This window comes from Camelus dromedarius, chromosome 11 (assembly GCF_036321535.1).
Source record: "Camelus dromedarius isolate mCamDro1 chromosome 11, mCamDro1.pat, whole genome shotgun sequence".
NCBI lineage: Eukaryota > Metazoa > Chordata > Mammalia > Artiodactyla > Camelidae > Camelus > Camelus dromedarius.
The window spans coordinates 27,997,756-28,009,871 of NC_087446.1; the positions used below are offsets into that span (position 1 = coordinate 27,997,756).

The 12,116-nt window shown below is 36.7% G+C and overlaps 1 protein-coding gene and 1 long non-coding RNA gene across 2 annotated transcripts in view; one reads left to right on the top strand and one right to left on the bottom strand.

Moving 5' to 3' along the window:
- LOC105092215 (uncharacterized) overlaps positions 1–12,116 on the top strand; it is a 447,960-nt gene that overhangs the window by 209,849 nt on the left and 225,995 nt on the right. Inside the window, exon 3 of the long non-coding RNA XR_004140251.2 lies at positions 1,321–1,398. This is a non-coding gene — a long non-coding RNA (uncharacterized LOC105092215). The remainder of the gene's footprint in view (positions 1–1,320; positions 1,399–12,116) is intronic.
- EPYC (epiphycan) overlaps positions 1–12,116 on the bottom strand; it is a 32,671-nt gene that overhangs the window by 18,151 nt on the left and 2,404 nt on the right. The gene's annotated exons all lie outside the window — the stretch shown is intronic.

Below are 12,116 nucleotides of genomic sequence, written 5' to 3' on the forward strand. Positions count from 1 at the left end.
TTACTAATCTTTTCTTTGTATGTGCAGTTGGGAAACAGGGCAGTACAGTAAAGCCCTGAAGGAAGAGAAATGTAAAAGCATGTATAGATACTGAGATCCTTGTTGACTCTTTGATGTTCATCCAAGAATGAAGATGTAATTGTTTCCATTGGAACAGAAAAAACTACAGATTTTTCTATATAAATAGGGTGAAGGATAGAGTCACAGTGAGGTCTCCAACCCAAGAAACCGAAGTTACTTTAGATTATTCTTATGATGTAGGACTGATCTTAAAAATGCACAATGAGAAGAGGCCATTCCTCCCAAGCCCTTGGGAGCAGCTTCTTCTATCAGACTCTTGATGATATTAGTGATGATAATATAGTTAAAGAAAGAAAAAGTAAACTGAAGAAGATTGCGGTCTAGAAAAATCAAATTCAAGGAAGAATAGTATGTTATTGTAGCCAGCATTGTTTGGAGGAAGTATTAAATTTGTTGAACATAAGTAATAGTCACTAAAGAGATCATTTCTGTCATGGAGAGGAGAGGTTTTCCTGGATCTCATCACGGGCTGGGTGAAAATAACTGGCATGGTTGGAATACTCACTACATGTGAGAAACTTAAGAGATTTTCATTGATTTGCATGTAATTTTCAGAACAACCTTCTGTAGAAGGTATAATAATTGTGTACATTTAATAGATTTGTAAACTGAGGATGGAAGCAGGGAGGGCTAAATAAATTGCTTGCGATCACACAGCTTCTATGTAGGAAGGCCAGGATTAGAATCTTACTAATACTGCCACAGAACAACACAACTTCCTTAACACTGAACCTGTACTCAGCCAAAAAAGAAAATCTGAGAAAGGGGCTCTAGATCGAAAAAGTGAGCATTATCATCACTGGAAATGACTTAATATTCACATTCATAAATGGACTTTCTTGTACATATTTTAAGCCTCATGATTTTTTCTTGGTGTCATTCATCAACCTACAGTCTGATTTGACCATGACTGATTACGTTAGTCAGCTGCTGAATCTGAAGCCTGAAGACCATATCAAGGCCATGTTGCCCTGTGGGAGTGCTTGGCAGTCATCCTGTTCCCTGAAATTGACAAGTATTAAAAAAAAAAATCATATAACATTGATGTGGGTAGATTGTAAAATTCAAACAGCATTTATTACAATTTTTATTACTGTTGTGAGAAATAAATATTATGTAGAATTAAGCTTTAGCCAGGTTAAACATGATGGCTAAGACAATTTCATATATTCACCAAACTCTTTCATTTTCTTCTTGAGCATTCAGCTAAAATACATTTTCCACTTTCTTTGATTCTAGGTCGGGTCACGTGGATAGTTCTTGCCAACTGATTGGAAGAGGAAGTTTTGTGCAGCATCTGGTCTAAATCAGCAAAGCGTAAGTACACTTTCTCCACATTCTTTCTCTTCAATCTGTCAACAGAAGATCTGCCATGACCTTGAAGTCCAAAGGTGAGGATGGTGATGTTCTAGCATAAAAGATATCTGAATCCCTGAATAACAACTTGGGAGACAGTAAACCTGTTGACCTGAACTGGGTATTCATGTCAGCAAGATATAAATTTTTACTGCATTAAGCCATCGGGATTTTGAATTGTTTGTTACAGCTACTAACGTAAGTTGCCCTAATATAGACCTTTTCAATTTGTTTTCTTATCCGTTTCCTAATTATACTGATGGGACAATTTTTAATATTTTTGGAGTTGATTTACCTAGCATTGACATCATTGACATCAGGAAAAAAATACAAGCACATTTTTTGTCTATCCCCTCTAATTTCTTTTTTACAAACAACTGTTTTTTGATCTTGGTTATTTGGTATAGTACTTACTGAAATATATTACTGCATTTAGTGAATTCACCATTATTTTAATTCATTTATTTTTTAAATCTCAGTTTTTATTAACTTAAGTCAAAATTAATAAATCTATATAATGAATGAGTATATGCAAGTCAAAATCAAAAGTAGTCAATGGCTTTTGTTTATATCAACATAGTAGTCATCATAATCATCATAGCATTTGATGTTGACTTGCTGGGATATTATTTCTGAAAACATGTACATGTTTTCTTCGTTTTTAAAAATCTATCCTAATTTATGGTTATTCCTCGTAGATCCATACCCCTAAATGGTAATGCTTCTTTGTATCCAATGCAATGTTTAAGTGTAAAATTCAATTTAAAAGAAACAAGAACTGGTGATCTGAAGGTTTCATTTAATCATACCCTTTCTAGTCTGTGTCTCTTTTGGGACCTTAGCGTTTTTTTCTTTGTTCACGTGTTTATTTTCTCATTTCCTTTTCTTTTTGTCAGAAAATGGCAATATTTCACTTTTACTTGCCAGAAAGATTTTTTACTTCAGTTTTATCCCAGTTTATTCAGGACTCCATTCACCATCATCCCCTTAGGCTCCAGAAACTTAATAGGTGTCCAATATCTTACTTCTCACAAAATGTATTCTCTAACCCTAACTGAATGTCTCCAAATATTACTGGTAGGGAATTTTGGCAAAGGCTTTAGAAACACTATCTAATAGCAAAGTCAGTTCGTGTTCCCTTTCCCCTTACTGCCCCTGTTCCCCAAGTAAGGATGCCAGAAGGACAATTTGGTGTGAGCTGAAATCAGTAATCTCATGAGGATGGGAGGAGGTGGAGAGAGTCAATCACAGTAATTGAAAACAAAGAAGTTGGACTGAAAACCAAGATGCTTGGAACCTTTCAAACTCAGCTCTTTATTTTATGATGGAGTAATTTAGTATTTTTTTTTTAAGTTTTAATCTTTCCCATCCTAACAAAGCAAATTGTTCCTTCTAACACAGACTTTATTGAGACACAAAGTATAATGAACTATGGCTTTTTAAAATTCTTATTTATTTATTTATTTTTAATTGAAGTACCATCAGTTATAATGTATCAATTTCGGATACACAGCACAATGTCCCAGTCATGCATGCACAAGCTATGCCTTTCAATATGTAGAACTTCTGTGCATACAACTGCTGTTCACTCGTGATGATAGTGATGATGGTGATGATGATGACGGTGTGTATATTACCAGAGGGTAACTATAGTCATTTTAAATAGGAAAACATGTGCATTTACAGAGGATGTCCCACGGAGGAGCAGCTAATAGCCAACTGCCTTCAAAATAATCATTACACTAAACTTGTTTTCTCCTATTCAGTATCAGTGGTAAAATATTGCAAAATCTTACAAAGTTAGAAGTTTGACTTTATCTCTTAGGGTGAGAATCAGTTTAAACAAATTCAAAAAACTGTACTAAACCAGAATGCTAACCTGAACCCTCTTATGGCCACCAATATGTTTTCTGTAGTCTCTGTAGCCTCACTTAGGGGCCTAATTATAATCGAAAGGTTGTTGGTGACTGTAGACCAGAACAAAGGCCCCCAGGTAAGTCAGCTCTGTAACAGCATAAGGTGAAGAGAGGGCTGTCTTCCGTGGGTTCAGAATCTTTAAATTTGTTGTCTGTCGTAAGGCTTCACCGTCACCAGCATGACAAAAATCATCCTGCCAATAGGAGAAGGGGGCTGAGTAGTAGTTAACTGGCTGTGGCAGTATCTCACCCTGTGATCCTCCTTTATAATCTCAGTACCAAAATGTATGCATCCCCTTCAGTCACCATTCTATGTATGTTATAGATTCAACATAGTTATTAGGGTGGATTTTTATCTTAAATGTCCTGGATTTGATTTCTTTCATATTTATGTCTTTAATCAGAGTTTTGATATCACTACTCCAGAGAGAACACCCTTACAAAAACATTGATCCAGCCTCAATGTCTTTTAGATATATTTTATTTATTTTCTTCTTATATATGTTAAGAAATGGAGTATTTAATGTATATTGGCATACATACCATTTACTGTATTAAAGCCCACATTGAATGTTAGCAAAAATAACAGCATGATGTGACAGTGAGTATCCTTTGGGGCCCACCTATCTGCACCTCGTATAGGGTACACTGATATCACAAGCCAATTAATTGTACAACCTGGTGGATGACAACCTTACCAAGCAATAATTCTTGAATTATTTCGTGTGTGTGTGTGTGTGCGCCTAAACAAACACAACGTAAGCCTCTGTTCCTAGCAAACTCAAGACAAGTTTTACCGTACTTTGCCCTAGGAGTGTTAGAATGAGAAATTTGTGGAATTAGGGAAGATCCAATGAAAATCAGGCATCTTAAAAAAAGGCTAGGCAGGACAATAACAGGTCAAGTCCAAACCTGGGTTAGAAACTAATATGGTGGGAGAACATGTTCAAGGTTAGAAAATCCAAGGTAAAGATTTCCAAACACTTCTTTGAAGAATGTTACTTTTGTCAGATTTATAATTTATTGATTTTTAATGTCTCTATGGAAGATGCTACAAGAAAAAAATCTAGAAGACTATATCTGAAAAACAAAGGTCTGAACCAGAAAGAAAAGAGAAGGCTCTCATTAGCACAGTACTACAGAAGTAAAGGAACCAAATTAAAAAGCACATTAAACTGGTTAAACTAAAAATAGTAACAGTCACACTGGAAAAATGGCTAAGGGAAGTCAAATACATGGGTCCTACCTGCAGAGATTCTCATTTTAATAGTCGAGGGGGGGGGGGCTACGCAGTAGGATGTTTTAAAACTCGAGAGGTGATTCAAATATATGGCCAAAGTTGAGAAACCACCATGCTAGAGGAGAAATTTGTTCTGCAGAATAGGACATAAGAGACAGAAATGCTAATTAAGTCCTGGAACTTTGACATGTTGAGTAAAGTCTGGATGAGAATACGGTAGAAGGATTGTTTTTTTACTAGCCTCCCAGGGGCCACAGGCTTCAGAAACAACAGAATCTTCAGTTTAGGAATCTGCTGAGGCTGATTCTCCAGCTGAAACAAAAAGCCTAAGAGGCAGGAACTCTCCGGGAGGCAGATTTCTTAAATTCCACGGCACAAGCAAGGCTAAAAGCCCCTGGGGCACATAGCTTCCAGGCTGGAGAAACCCTGGGCTAAAAATCTTTGCTTACAAGAGAGCCTGTCACCTGACAGAACACACAGTCAAAGCAGCACCAGGTACCAGAAACCCAGGGCTTAGCAGGAAAATGGGAATTCAAGGGCTTTGTGTTTGCATAAAGAAAAAGAAGCTTCAGGCAGACCTGGCGATTAGGCCTGCCATCAGTCACCTGTGCTAGGAGACAGGCTATTTAAAAATTGTACAAAGAAACAGAAATATCTCAAATGATACTCTGAGAAAAGAGACATTAAGTTTGGGGATGTTTTCTAGTTCAGTGCTGCTCTTACCATAGATACATCAGAGTGACCTGGAGGGTTTGTTAAATCACTGATGGATGGCCAGGACCCCTTCTAGGGTTTCTCCAGGACTCCTGAGCCCTGGAGTGGGACCTGAGGTTTGCCTTCCTGACCAGCTCCTAAGTGATGCTGATGCTGCCGGTTCAGGATGACACTTTGAGAACAGCTCCTCTAATAGTGGTAAAACAGTGCCATAATTTAACTCCAGGTGGGAGGTTTCTCCAAATTGTTTTTGAGCTCAAACTTTGCAGACTAGAGACAATGAGCATGAACTGACCAACATCTGGATGACGTTAAACCAAGATTTCTTCTACCTTCTGACTTCTCAGGAACCATAAATTCTCTTCTTGGGGCTCCAGCAAGAGTATGCAGTAGTTGTGAGGAAGATACTTTTGCCTAGAATAACTTTTTTAGGGGCTCAGTATTAAATTTTTTTAGTGATTTCTTTTTTTTTTTTTTATTAAAGTGTAGTTGATTTACAATGTTAGTTTCAGGTGTACAGCAAAGTGATTCAGTTATACATATGCATCCATATATGTACATATATTTTCAGATTCTTTTCCATTACATTAGTAAAAGAAACTGAATATAACTCCCTGTGCTATACAGTAGTTCCTTGTTGTTTACCTATTTTATATATAGTAATGCGTATCTGTTGGTACCAAATTCCTAATTTATCCCTCCCCTGCCCTTTCCCCTTTGGTAACTATAGTTTGTATTGTTTTTTAAAATTTGATGTGGATTAGGGTCAATATTGTGATAATATTGCGTGTGCCATTAATGCTTCATGCTCTTTAAGTATCAAGGTCATGGGAGACTGAATAACAATTTAGGTGCCTCTGAGGGAACTACATCTGTATTTAGAAGCGGCCACTCAGGTCATAGTTACTGAAAGAATCCAGCTTGATCCAAGCGTGAAGAATTTATCTAGTTGGGATGAAGCAAAAGGAATTGAGACAGGGGAGGTTTGGACTGCAAATTGTTTGGACTTTTAAATCACAGGGCAAGCAATTCTGATTTTGTACTGTAACCTCTTTGAATTTAAACAAGTTTAGACTTTGATGTGCAAGAAACATTAATGTGCGCTTTTAATTTTTCCTCAAAAACATTATAGAGGTAGGGGAGCTATATGCAAATCTGTGTCCTCTTTTTGTTTCTGGAATTGTCTTATTGGCGTTTATTTATGTAGCATTTCATTTCATTGCAGAAGCTTTCATAAGTTCTGTTATTAGATAATGTGGCTTGATACAATTTGACATAGAACATAGAACTGAGAGTAAAGTTTCAATCTCAGGTACGGAGAAGCCTTTAAGATAAATTCACTGATGCCCTTGGGTCCATTTTAGAGCCTTCTAGGGTCGAAAATCCACAGACTTCCAGAGGACACCTAGGAGTGGTGGCTGGCATGGGGGCAGGCTTCATGAAGGTAGGATCATTACTGTCCTAAAAAATGGGCTGATTTTCTCTCTACGTGGAGAGCTATATTGAATTTGATGGCTAAGCCCGATGGTTTGACAGGCCACCATCCTGGGAAGTGGTACATCCTCTGTTGGCCCCTTCACCCACTCCTCCTAAGGGAGGAAGAATGATCAGGATGATTGGTGAGTGGGAGAAGGAAATCAGCCTGAGTGGTTCATCTTCTTTAGGGGAAGATGCCTGCCTGTTGGGAGCACGCGTGCTGTTTTGCCCCTTCATATGCACTAAGTGCACTAAGGATCACTGTATTCTGCAGCCTGTGATTGACCAGCATTGCCTAGGACTGATGACCTAGTCTGTTGCTGAAGTTGTGTATTAAGAAGCCCATAGTTGCTTCACACCTAAGTCATATATTTCAACCTAGCCTTTATCAGTAATAAGGGGATATTTTTACTCTATTTGTCTGAGTCCCATTTCCGTCTCTCAGTTGATTCTGAATTTATGTAGGGCATAGCAGGAGCATGTATGAGGTTCCTTAAAACCTAACACTATTGCCCAGTAAAACTTCAATATTATATGTCCCTGTATGTGTCATAATATTATAAAGTAGTATGCATTTCCAAATATATAGTTGACTCCTGGCTTCATATGATGTTCTCAACTCTTAATTTTTCTTTACCTTACTTTCTTAACTAATATTTTCATACCATAATATAACATAACATATAATTAATAGTATATAATATAAGATGTATTGTGGAGAATATAATACAATATACTCTATTACATATTTTATAAGCTATTTTATAAGATAATATTGTATACAGCTTATGTTTTTCTAGTTTATCTGTTTACATTTATTGTAATTTTTGTACTCATTTCTGTACTTATGGCAGTTATTCATGTAAATAGCCTTAAATACTGTTCAAAAAGGTGGTGGATAAATATGTGAGTAAAATAATTTATATCTTAGATTTGCTGTCAGGTCTGTGACTGATGACAGGTTTGGAGACATCATTTCTCAGCATATGTATGTATTTTGTGACTGAACTCATAGAAACCTTAGAAACTTTATGTCCTAGTAGATAACTACAGATCTTGTTTATACTTCTCTTTTTTCACTTCCTTCATTGTTTTGAAAGTGTTTATAAGATGACTAGACTGAGAGATACTGAGGGACAGGGAGGGACTTAGTCTGATTTACCTGCTCCTATTCCTGGCTCTCAGCAAGATATTGTTAAGTGGACCTAAAGTGAACTTATGCCCAATACAGTTGGTCTTCATTATAGTCCAAATCCCATCCCTTCCACGAAGGCTTCCTTGGTCACCAGGGCTTAAGCTTCTGTGGCTGTTGATTAAATGATTGATTTGATGATAAAGGTAACATTTATTGAACATTTGCTATGTGCCAGGCTCTAAGTGAAACAGTTAAGATTTTTATTTAATTCTTGCAAGGTATCTTATAAATAGGAATCTGAGGCTCAGAGGGGTTGTATAATTGTCCAAGGCCACACAGTTGGTGTCACAAGCTTGAGACTCACACACAGAGAGTCTGACTGCATAGCCCATGTCACTCAACACCATAAAAAACTGCCTCTCAAGGATGAACCTGGTGTACACATGAGCAACACCCAAAGCTACTGGTTTCTCCCACCATTCTTTGTAGTGTGGGTGTTAACGGCTTAAGTGCCCTGGCAAAGCCAGATGGAGAAGCAAATATCCTCACCGATTATTTGCTTACTTTCGGGTCTCCACTGTGCCACTCAATTCCTAACCAGTAAGCTCAGTTCTTCAGCAAATAATGTTTAAATTTTAAGTCTGTCTCCCTTTTTTTTTTAAGTCTTCAAAATCCAGCATGTTATTTGGATTTTTGCTCTAGCACAGACTAAAGTTTTTGTTAAACAAAACAGAATTTTAAATGTATCTTTATCCCAAATTATCCCACCAGTTGATAATAAATCCTGAAAGTATTCTTTGTTATCATTATATCAAAAATTGGTTTCCAAACATGTTAAAACGCTCAGGGCTACTCAGCCTGGCTTACTAAAGAATACTCTTAAGGGTTTCACACGCTGGCATGTGGGTATGTTAAGTGCATGGGATTCTGTTCCAAGCATAAGTCTGGTGCTCAAATTGATTTAAGTGATTCCTGTTAATTATCTAAAAGAATGTGACCATGAACACTGGCAATGAAAGCTGTATTTCTTATTTTCTACTTTATCTTGAAAATGAGTGAGAAAGAAAAGTGCTTGGCAGTGATTGCTCAAACCCCATATTTTTGGCAAAGCTGCTTTCAGTTCAAAAGGATTATCTTTCCTCTCTCTCCCTTAAATACTTTGACAGCTAGAAGAGGTGCTCAGATAGTGTGTTAATTGCAATCACTTGAAAACTTTGTTTCTTGGATTCATAATAAACAAGTTACTTAATTTCAGAGAAAATAAATCTCAATATTGGACATAGCTAAAAGAAGTAAAGATAAAAGAGAAGCAGCAGAAAACTAACGGAGGTTTTAGTACCAGATTCTCTCTGGTTTGGCGTTAAAAGAATCTGATTTAAATTTTACTCTGAAACTTGCTGCCTGAATAACCTTGGGCAACCTCAGTTGTTCTTAATAATAGTAATAATAATAAGAAGAAGAAGTCTTATTTCAAGGGACAGCTGTGAGAATTAAGTTATGTTTGTGGTCTCAGAAATAATATATAATACAAATACAAGCACAAACAAGTCACGGGCAAATACTATCAATGATTTTTTTTCCCTGATGAGCCTACATGATTGTACATTTCTGTTGCTTTATTTTGTTAAAGTTTTCAAATAGCTTAAAATGAGAATCAAATTGTTTAATGCTGCTTCTGAAAGCAGTATATGGAAAGTCAATCAGACAACCCTATTAAACAATCGTCAGCAAACTTATTTCCTCATCCTCCAGAGCATCTTCCGTGAAAAGGGAGAGCGAAGAGAAAGATTAGCTTTTACTTTTTGCCATATCCTGAAAAGAATATTTAGTTCAGGCTGACTGAAACTTTGACAAGTTACTTCTTCCAGTAAGAGGAGCAACTGTATGTTTGAAACTCTAAAAGATACTGTATAATTTAGGCAAAATGAGATGTAATTCCAAATATAAAGATAAAAGTATTGTATGGTTTTTTTTTTTTTGTCACCACAAGAGATAAATAGTGGAAATAGTACTAATTTAATTACTTTTTGTTCAGAAAATACAGAGATGAGCTTTGAGGCAAGCTATCCTCTGGCGTTAACAAGTTCTATTTATTCCATTTAGATAACCAAATTTTAAGATCCTTCCTATATATCATTGTCTACAGTGGACATTGATTTCTATGAGTAGTCCGAAAGTTTGATTTAGTTTAATTCTACTTAAGCAGTTTCAGGTGTTCCAGGCCATCAACGTATATTCTAAAACTTTTTATGTAACACCATGTTATCGTGATGACAAGAGAAGAGAAGTCACTGCCAAATTGTTAATTGATACAGCTGCCTTCGCTGAGTTCCCTCCCATTCCTGTAACTCCACTAAATTTAATTTTCATTCCTTTGATGAAGCTTATAACTTCTCCACCTATAAATTATATTTTTGAAACTGAATTCATTTGTTTCATGGCAGTTTTCTTTGTAAGGATGATTTTAAACAATCTAGCTACTTGTTCTTCCTATGAAAGAGAAAAATTGGCCTTAGTTTGCAGATCAGTGGAGAGTAATAGCAAGACAAGCATCCTCACTGAAGAAGTCTCCTATTGACCAATTATTACTGATATTCTTTAATTTTCTTATGAATGTGTACCCTGTCTCATTCCAGAATGTATATAAGGCGGTTTTAAAAGCACATATGGTAATACTTCAAAAAAAAATCGATGTGAGGAGAGTAGGATGACAGGAAAATAAAGGTGGGGGAAGTAATAGCAAATCAGGGAAGAATGAGGCAAAAATTAAGATCCAGCTTTCTGAGCAAAATGACAAACACACTTAATTACAAAATGTACTGCCCAGAAAATAAGCAAGTTTCTTAAAAATTGCAACCCATTCTGACACTGAGGCCTGAGAGAAATTTCTCCTCCAACATTGGGTGGTGTCGCGGTAAAGGCCTTCCACACCATCGTACAGTGAATGCAATCGAGTGCTCCATGGCACTGGGAGGTAGAACAGCCTTGGTGTTTACTGGAGATACAGGAACAGTGCATGCGCAAATAAGCGAATGTAATTATGTAAGACGAAATCGCATATTATTACGTGGTAGGTGGAATTCTAAGATGCTTCCTAAGTGGCCCATCTCCTGGTGTGTGCTTGCCCTTTCTGATTCCTCACATCATGAACATATCGGATATCACTCCTGTAATTGGTTTTGATATGGAATACAGTTGAAATTTTAAAAAGGAGATTATCTTGGTCAGCCTGATCTAAACTTATGAGTCCTTTAAATCAGTGTCTCGAGGTTAAGGACAAAATTTGGAGCATGAGAGAAATTCAGTGCAAGCAAAACTATCTGTTGCTGGCTTCAAAGACAGATGGATCCATGTAACAAGGAATACAGGAAGTTTCTAGATGCTGAGAGAAGCTGACAGCCAGCAAGCACATGGGGACCTCAGTCCTGCAGATACAAGGAACCCCAAGCTCCACGTGAGGTAACAGACCTGGCCATCATCTTAATTTTGGCCTTGTGAGGCCCTGGACTTCTGACCCACAGAAATCATGAATTTAAAAATAAGTATAGTTTTAAGCTGCTAACTTACAGCAATTTGTAACGTAGCAATAGAAAATAAATGCAATAAGTAATAATATAAACTTGTTTTCTGAAACCCAAATTTGAATTACTGAATTTTGTTATTTATCATATTACTTCCCCACCTTTATCTTCCTGTCATCCTAATCTCCTCATGTAGATTTTGTTTTTGAAGTATTACCATATGTGCTTTCAAAATTGCTAATAGACAGTTTATAATGAGATAGGGTATGCACTCATCAGTAAATAACAAGAACAACTAATAAAAGAATATCAGTAATAATCAGCCAATAGGAAATCTCTTGAATGAGGAATGCTTTTCTTTCATTCTCCATTGAATTACTATACTGCTGCGAGGCTTTTGCATTTATGAGTCCAGTGATTTATCTAGTCAGTGAGCCAAACCATCCCTGAGTCTCAGGGGAGACTCCCAATAGAGCTTTATTGATCTCTGCTGGTGGTAGTATATCCATTACCTGCTCTGTGGTTGGAAGAGGGGAATGAAAATATTTCTATTTTTGAAAATGATTATGCCGTAACAGTATTCCACATTGATGGCTGATGTGACTTCTGATGCTATAGAATATCCAGGATCCACTGGATACTATATTAGAAACAGATTTTAGACCCAGCAATTCCTC